At 31.8% G+C, this 9,452-nt stretch overlaps 1 non-coding gene across 1 annotated transcript; it reads left to right on the top strand.

Annotated features, from left to right (window-relative positions):
* Positions 1-573: 573 nt before the first annotated feature.
* LOC139873951 (small nucleolar RNA R71) lies at positions 574-680 on the top strand. The gene has a single exon (XR_011767660.1). It is a non-coding gene; the product is annotated as a small nucleolar RNA R71 (small nucleolar RNA).
* Positions 681-9,452: the final 8,772 nt, after the last annotated feature.

The raw sequence follows: 9,452 nt of genomic DNA, 5'->3' as shown, positions 1-9,452 counted from the left end.
TCATCGGTTTGTGGTGGTTTATTTGGAAAAATAGGTCTTTGCTGATTGTAAGTATTGTTAGATACTTGTTGATTGCTAGGACCTTGTTGGTTGTTGTATGGAACATTTCGGTTATAATTCTAATTTTGATTGTAGTTTGGTCTTGGCGGTTGATAATTATTTTGATAATTATTTCCAGGCCTTTGGTTCATATATAAAACATTCTCTCTTTGTTCCATTGTTTGTTCAATACTAAGACAATCTTTTCTCAAATATGGTCCTCCACACTGCTCACAACTAATTCGTATTGCGTGAATATCTTTAGTCATCTTTTCCATTCGTCTCTCGAAAGCATATAACTATGCGGAAATGGAATCAAAGTCATGGCTAGAATCGGCTCTAGCCGCTTTAGATTAACAAAAAATATCTTTTTCTTGGTGCCACTCACGTAAGTGGGATGCTGTGTTATCAATGATTTTGTGAGCTTCAGTTGCGGTTTTCTTCATAATGGAACCACCAGCTGTTGTGTCGATGTCTTTTCGTGTAGCAACGTCGCATCCTTGGTAGAATATTTGCACTATTTGATAAGTATCTAAACCGTGTTGAGGACATCCTCTTAACAACTTTCCGAATCTTGTCCACGCTTCATATAATGTTTCATTTGGCTTTTGTGCGAACGTAACAATTTCTCCTTGAAGTCTCACGGCTTTAGATGTCGGAAAGAATCTTTTAAGAAATTTCTCAACTAAAACATCCCATGTATCAATCGCACCTTCTAGTAACGATTCTAACCAATCTTTGGCTTCTCCCATTAAAGTCCAGGAAAATAACATGAGATAGATCTGTTCATCCTCAACTTCTCTGATTTTGAATAGAGTACAAATCCTATTAAAGGTTCGAAGATGCTCGTTTGGATCTTCTTTTGGTATGCCACTAAATTGGCATTATTAGTTACCATATGTAGGATTTGTCCTTTGATTTCATAATCTGGCGCATTAATATCTGGTTGAGTAATGGCATGACCTTGGCCAGTGCGTGTAGCTCTCATTCGGACTTCCATACTTAGAGGTTCCTGATTTTTCATGATTGAATTTGTTGAATCTGAATCACTAGAGGATTCTGATTTAATGGTTTCTTCCTCGACATCTCTGGTTGTATGATTTGTGGTTTGGGAGGAATGATTAGTGGTTCAGGATCTCTGAATTGTCCTTGAATATCCTACGGGTTCTCAATTGTGTGGTCGGGTTCAAAAAATGGATTATCTGAAATTTGAATTGGAATACTCGGTCGACTAGATGATGATTCTAAAGAAAAATCAATGGCGACAATATTGGCTAGATGCCTTGATCGGGTTACAGGTGGTGAACGTATGAAAGGTGGTGAACGTTTTGCTCGGTGCATTCACTGAATATCCTATTAGTTATAAAGATAAAAATTATTAAAGTTATTAAATTAATAGACTTTTCTGATTTTACCCACATTTCGAATAGCCAATAGATGCAGCAGGTAGCCAGGACCCTTTAAATCGGAAGCCCACAACTCGTCACTAACAAATCCAACTATTACTACGAACCAGAAAATTTTGGATGTCTATCAATTTAACCGCTTAAAATAATTTTTCGTCAAAATTTAAGGGAAATATAGAAAATTCTAGGTCCTAAAACTAGAGCGTAGAAATGAAAAAAAAAAAAAGCGTCGAGAAATAAGAGTCGAAAAACAAACGTCGAAAAATAAAAAGTCGAAAAACAATAAAAAGAAAGTAAAGCGTCGAAACTTAAAAGTCTAAAAACTAAATATTAAAACTTGCGTCTAAAAACTTAAAACTTAAAACTTAAAAGTAGCAACTAAAGTCTTAAATCTAAAGGTACTAAAAATGAAATTCAAAAAGAAAAATTGGCAATTACTTAGAAGGGCACTAAAAGCTATTAAATATTAAAGCGATAAGCGACGTCGTAAAATTCTAAAGCGCTTAAATCTTAATCTAAAGAAAAAGTACTTAAGGGATTTTACGGCAAAGTTTAAAAATCTAGGAATATAAAATAACTACGGCAAGATACTAAGTTTAAAATTAATTACGAACGATAAAAATAAACTACGTACTAAATAAAAAAAATACAAAAATGATAAAATTACTTATTTTTATAAAAATATTATTTTTTATATTATTATTTTATAAAAGTATTAATTTTATAATTAATAAAACTAAATAAAACTTAATATTACAAATTAAATTAAAAACTAAACTAATTATTATTAAATTTAACCCTAATTTTAATTAATTAATAATAATAATAATAATTATAAATACCCTAATCAGACCTGTCTTTTCAAGTCATGTGACCGCATGAGGTTTATTTGTTATAGTCATGTGATCGCATGGATTCGGGTTCCAGGCCAGATTTTGGGCTGCTACAGTATTCGGCCCAAATTCAATTTTACTTATTTTTTTTTCTGATTATGTATTTAATTTTATAAACTTTACAAAATTAATATAAGTAATATTTAGAATTATATTTTTAAGAACTTAATAAAAATAATTTTATACTTTATATAAAATATATTTTCTTTTTACGTAAACACTTAAATAAATAGATATATATATATATATATATATATATATATATATATATATATATATATATATATATATATATATATATATATATATATATAAATTTTTATATTTTTGTATTTTTATGTTTAAAACTTATTATATTTTTACAAAAATATATTAAAACTAAATATTTTTTTTATAGTGTTTCGCTTTCCCCGGCAGCGGCGCCAAAAATACTTGATGTGTGCGAGGTGTAGTACGAAATACTATTAATTTTATTACGAAATAGTATTAAATACGATACAATTTTACACAAGTTATTTATTTATTTATTGAATGGATATACCTAAACCTTGCTACAACACTTATAGGCAGTGTACCTAATCATAAAGTAGTGTAGTTTTTAGTAAGTCCGGTTCGTTCCACAGGGATAAATCGAGTTTAACGTTATATTTATTTTAAACTATATTTGTATATATGTATATATATATATATATATATATATATATATATATATATATATATATAAGTAGTATTATTATTATTATAAAAGGGGGGTTTTACCATTTAATGACCGCTTTGTCGATTTTAAGTCCTAATATCACAATTAAAACCTAATGTAAAATATTAAATATAAATAAGATTTAATTTAAAGCGTAAAGTAAATGACGATAATTAAAAGTGCGATAAAATAAAAGTACGATAATTAAAAGTGCAATAAAATAAAAGTACGATAAATAAAATGACGATAAATAAAAGTGCGATGAGATATAAAATAAAGGAATTATGATTATTTAAACTTCCATAATGATGATGTTTAACGTTTTGATTTTAATTTATTACCATGGGTTAATTGTCCTTTGTCCTGGATTATTCGATATGTCCATCTGGTTTTGTCCATAATAGTCCATCGGTCATAATTATAAAGTGCGAGAGTCTTCGCTAAATTAACCTTATACCCGAAGTCAAATATTCCAACTAATTGGGGATTTGAACTGTAACAAGGTCTTAATACTTTGTTTAATGAATACACCAGGTTATCGACTGCGTGTAATCCAAGGTTTTAATACTTTGTTAACAATTACACCAATTACCCTTGAATGTAATCCACCCCTGTTTTAATGAGTCCAGTGACTATTAATCCATTCCCGTGTCTGGTCAAATGAATAATTATTAGTATTTATAGATATCCCGCCCACCGTACCCAGTTAAGCGTATGTGGTTAAATATAAATACGTCAAATTATAAATCTCTATATTAAATCAACGAGATATCATTTAATTAATATAAAGCCCATTAATAGTCCATAGTCCAATTTCCACAAGTGTCGGTCTTTTGTCCAAACCCCAATTATGGTCCAAAGCCCAATAACCCCATCTTAATATTTAGTCCAACATCACGATTACTTCGGCTTAAATAAGCATAATAATAACTTAGCTACGAGACATTAATTTAAAAAGGTTGAACATAACTTACAATGAGTATTAATCGAGTAGTGTTACATGGATAGAGTTTCGACTTACAAAACCTTAAAACATTTGCTACTATAACCTTATTATTATTATTAACTTAATATTAAAATTATAATTAAAATATAAATATAAATATATAATTGAGAGAGTAAGAGAAGTAGTTGATGAAGGTGTGTCATTCTCGTCGAATTCTTGTGCTATTTATAGACCTGGCCTGACTTTTCACTCCATACGATCGCATGGAGTTTGTTCCTCCAGGCCATGCGATCACATGGCCGCCATGTACTGGTCACAATGCATTAAAAACGTGGGCTGCTCAGATTTATATAATATATAATATAATATATATAATTATATATATATTATATTATATTCTTGTGCATAGTTAACTTGTAATTTTAGGTCCGTTGCGTCGCGCGTCGATAGTTAATTCATGTCTCGGTTCCAGATTTTCGAACGTCCTTTCGTACGATTTAATATCTTGTACTTTGCGTTTCGCGGCTCGTACTCTTGTAATTTTTAGAGGTTTCTCATCAATAAATTGAACCACTTGGATTGAATTTTGTACTTTTTAGTGTTTTGGTCGTTTTCGTCTTCAAATCGTCGAATCAGTCTTTTATCTTCACCTTTTATTATTTAAACGAATATCACTTGTAAATAGAACAATTGCAACTAAAAGCTTGTCTTTCTTAAAAGATAATGCTATGAAATATATGTTCATTTTTAGTATTATCATGTCCTCTGTTAAAGCTTGTCTAATTTGTCAACAAAGTATCTGGGTATAATTGTTTGTTCGGAGGATTACTATTAATAGTAAATTTTCTCTTTAAGGGAGGCTTCTATTTTTGGAAAGTTTGTAAACACGTAATCACATAAACTTTCGATTAACGACTTCCAATTCGTAATGGCCTATTCAGGTCTAGGGGCTTGAGCTATAAGATCCTTTAAATCGGTAATCCAAACTCTTCCATCCTAGAGTTTCGTAGACGCCACCCATCAAGAAAGTTCAATGATCAAAAATAACGAGAAAACAAAAATTTTAAAAGTAATGAATATGAATAGTGATGACATTATAATGTCTTGGAGTTATCGAGAATCTTTATGAGCCAATAATGACATTTTTTGGTTCGCAAACCAATGCACAAAGGCATAAGGACACATAGGTACGTAATATAATAGGGAGTTATATACATTTGAGTATAAGTAGTAACAAACATAGAAATTTCAAAATCATGGATAACATTTCATGTAATACATACGTAATACACAAAACCATGATAGATGACATAGGAATGTCAAGAATTTCAGAAATCATGAGTGACATCCCTTGGTTCCCTTAACCAATGTAGTTTTATAAAGATAACTCGCGTGAGTTATAGAATATTGTGAATCACAATGGGAGTTCCTCCCGGAGTCACAGAATAAGAGATATGTACATGTATAATGCAAGTAATAATATTCTAAAGCTATAGGTTAGGCTGTAGACTAGACTTTAATGCACCCTATTAATCTGGGTTATCCACATTAAGAGTGCCTAGTTCCCTACAACCACCGCTCTGATACCAGCTGAAGCGACCCGTCCTAATCCACCTGGACGAAGTCATCAATATCTGGTCCCATTGCGAGGTATTTACATTTATATGATGCACAGTGATGATTTTGAATGCAGAGTCTTTCAAATTATCCATGAATGACTCGTTGTAATGTTGTTTTCAATTAGAAAATGCACGGCGGAAGCATTATGTAATACCTGAGAATAAACATGCTAAAAAGTGTCAACCAAAAGGTTGGTGAGTTCATAGGTTTATCATAAATCAAGATTCCAGTAATATTAATAGACAACAAGATTTCAGTTTCCATAAATATCCTTACACCGCAGTGTAATAAAAACATTCTACAACCATGGGCACCCGGTAACAAGCCTTAACAATAATAATAATGAATACCCCTGAATGTATAAAGTGCACGTAATCAAGTGCGATAATAACCTCGAAGTACTAAATATTCGTTGACTGCTAGCGCGACTAGCCCGGATGGGGTTGTCAAACCCGATAGATCTATCAATAGGATTCGCGCCTACCAGTTCATAAACCAATAGATTATGTTACCAAGCTAGGGGAATATTTGTGATTTTAACCCACGTAGAATTAAGTTTAGTACTTGTGTCTATTTTGTAAAATAGCTATAAAACATTGCATGTATTCTCATCTCAAAAATATAGATTGCAAAAGCAATTAAAAAGGGAGCTATGAAAACTCACGATACGATATTTCGTAGTAATTATGCGTATGACGGCACTGAACAAGTGCAGAGTTGACCTCAGATTCACAAACCTATATCATTTATATATATATATTAAAACACATAATGGTAATCAAACCAGATTTTTAGTTATATATATATATATATATATATTATTTTAATATGTTATTTTAAAATAGTAATTTAGATATTCTTATGATATATGTAAAAATTGTATTTTTATATAAATATCTTTTGTTTGTTAAAATAGTAAATAATAATTCATTTTAAATCGTAACTTAATCATTTTTATAATAATAATTGTAATAATACTAATGATAATAATGTTACTAATAATAATGATACTTTTAATAAAAATGAAAATTTTAATAATAATGATAATACTAATAATAAAAATAATAATAATAATAATAATAGTAATAATAATAATAATAATAATAATAATAATAATAATAATAATAATAATAATAATAATAAAAAAATATAATGCTACCTTTAAAAACAGGATTTAAAAACAAAATGCCATCGCCCGGGCTCGAACCCGAGACCTCTCATTAACCCACAAACACCCTTAACCATCCAGCCATTTCTGTTTTTCTTATATTAGTTGAAACCTACTTATATTTAACCCGTTACCTCTGTCTGTTCTACTTCTTCTTCCTCTCCAAAAATCAATTGACCAGATATCAATCTTATCAGGGAATTAATTTATCAGTTTAGGACTTGCAATCAACACAGAAACAACTGGAAGTGGTGTTCTCGATCAGAAAAAAAAATATCAAGCAGCAACAGCAAGTGAAATGTCTCGTTTGTAACGACCCGACCAAAATCGTCATTGACGGCGTCGTTAACTTAGGTCCCGTTGCGTAGTCGTAGTCCCTATATGAGACTCGTTTGACCAAAATTATGTCGCGTTCATTTGAAAGGTACAAAGTTTAGTTTAACAAACGGATCGACAATAAGTTTAAGTTTACACAGTTATAAAGTATGAATGAAATAACTTGCGACATAATTAGTTTGAAACCACAGTTGCTATAAATAGCGTAAGTAAGTAGACAAAAGTTTGAATCCAAAAATGCTATCCCTAGCGTATGCATGCATGGTAGACTCCAATCAAGTAATCAAAGAGTGCGGAAGCGTGTAACAAATAGCCATGTGAAAACCTGAGAAAACATAGAAGAATCTGTCAACGCAAAAACGTTGGTGAAATCATAGGTTTGAGTAAGTGAGTAAAAGTAAAGTAAGTCGAACCACAAGATTTGCAAAGTTGAAATAATAGTAGTACATTCTAAAAGTTAATATTCACGAGCACCCAATTATCAAAGCTTAACGTTCCGTCCGTTGAATACCCCATCAATTAGTGCTAGAACAACACTGTTCCCGAAAATATATTTCATTCGTAAACGGTAGCGAACCGTTTGAATGAGGGTTTGTCAAACTCATATGGCCATATAACATAAGTTCTCGCTTACACCATCTGATGTAACTAATGATAATCGGATTGAGGATTTTCGTTCTAAACTCGTATGTAGAATGTTTGTTTTCCCGTTCTTGTGTTCACTTAGTTCAAAAGAATCGTTTATGTTTTCTCATCCCAAAAGTAAGTTTAAAAGAGTAAAAGTGGGACTATGATCTCACCTCGAGTGCACGAGTATAAATGTACTTCACAAAGTTGCTTAGCCTTGACCTAAACAAGTAAGTTATATCAATTAACCGGTTACGACACAAGGTCGGGTGAAATGTGTTCAATTAGTCCTATGGCTCGTTACGACTCGAATAGTATAGCATGTGAATCACGTTGTCAAGTTTCATGCAAGAATCACGTATAAAAGCATGTTAGAACGTTTGCATAAAAGTTTGGTTAAGTTTGACTAAAAGTCAAACTTGGTCAAAGTCAACGAAAAAGTCAACACGTTCGGGTCGGGTCCCGGACTATTTTTCTATGCTAGTTATTCATATACAAGTATATTAGAACAAGTTTCATGTGAATCGGAGGTCGATAGCTAGTCAAACATTTCACGTGAAATGGGTCCAAGAGGTCAGAATCTGGCCAGGTGATTCTGCGCGCCGCGCGGGGATGTGGCGCGCCGCGCCACTACCTGGGCAGAGAATTCTGGTCAGTCTTTCCAAGTGTGCACGAACCAAAACCTTTTCTAACACAACACTTGACCCGCAAACACTTATAATGCCTATCATATATCGTCGAAAAGGTATTTTGACGAGGAATACAACTAACCACATATCATCAATCAAAAACATCATTTACAATAACCGAAAACTCGTCAATTGATCAAGAAAGGTTTATTTTCAAAGTTTCAAGTTCGTAAAACGTATTTTATGATTCGGGAATCCAATTTACACATATGATATGCCGTTTTGAAGGTAATGAAGCATACATTACAACTAAACACTTACTAATAACATTTCATGGCATTCGAAACATCAAAAGCTCGTTTTAAGTCTATCAAACCCTAACCAAAATCCGCAAAAATCAATATTCATGTTTTTGAAGTTTCCTTAATCAACCTACGCATCAAAACGAAGCTAGTGATACTAGTAACACAATTAAAACATGAACTTTAACAATTTAACAACATTAACTCATCCAAAATCAAAGATTTAGCACACCCATTTCAAATGTTCAAACTAGTTACTCAAAACAACGAATCGAGCAAACAAAACATATATTCATGTTATACACGAGCCATAGACACTAACTAACACCATTTCAAGTCAAAAACACGAATTTAGAGAAATCTAGAGTTTTAGAAATGTTACCCAAAATCAATGAAGTTAGTATCAAATCGTAGAGGATGATGAGAGGATCAAGAATATGTAGTCGGATTTGTTGTGAGCTTCCAAGATTGAATTTAGATGATGAATGAATGGAATGGGTTTGTGTGTGTGTTCTTGAGATGGAGAGAAAAGAGAGGAGGGAGATGATGGAATGAATGAAAAATGGGTTGACTAGTTGACCTAGTCAACTAGTTTGCCCATTTGGCAACTCCGGTCCCTCGAGTTTCAAAGCGGGTGCGGGATTTAACCGATCGAATATTTTTAAAACGCTCGAGTAAACGGGTGATGTCAAAATTAAATAGCGGAAATATAATGAACGTTACTCACGGAAACTATTAATTTAAATACTAAAGATTATGTTTAAAAAAAAAAGACAGTGTTAAAATTAA

This window comes from Rutidosis leptorrhynchoides, chromosome 10 (genome assembly GCF_046630445.1).
Source record: "Rutidosis leptorrhynchoides isolate AG116_Rl617_1_P2 chromosome 10, CSIRO_AGI_Rlap_v1, whole genome shotgun sequence".
In the NCBI taxonomy this organism is placed as follows: Eukaryota; Viridiplantae; Streptophyta; class Magnoliopsida; order Asterales; family Asteraceae; genus Rutidosis; species Rutidosis leptorrhynchoides.
The sequence above is the reverse complement of the archived record's forward strand: the minus strand, read 5'-3'. Positions and strand labels throughout refer to the sequence as shown.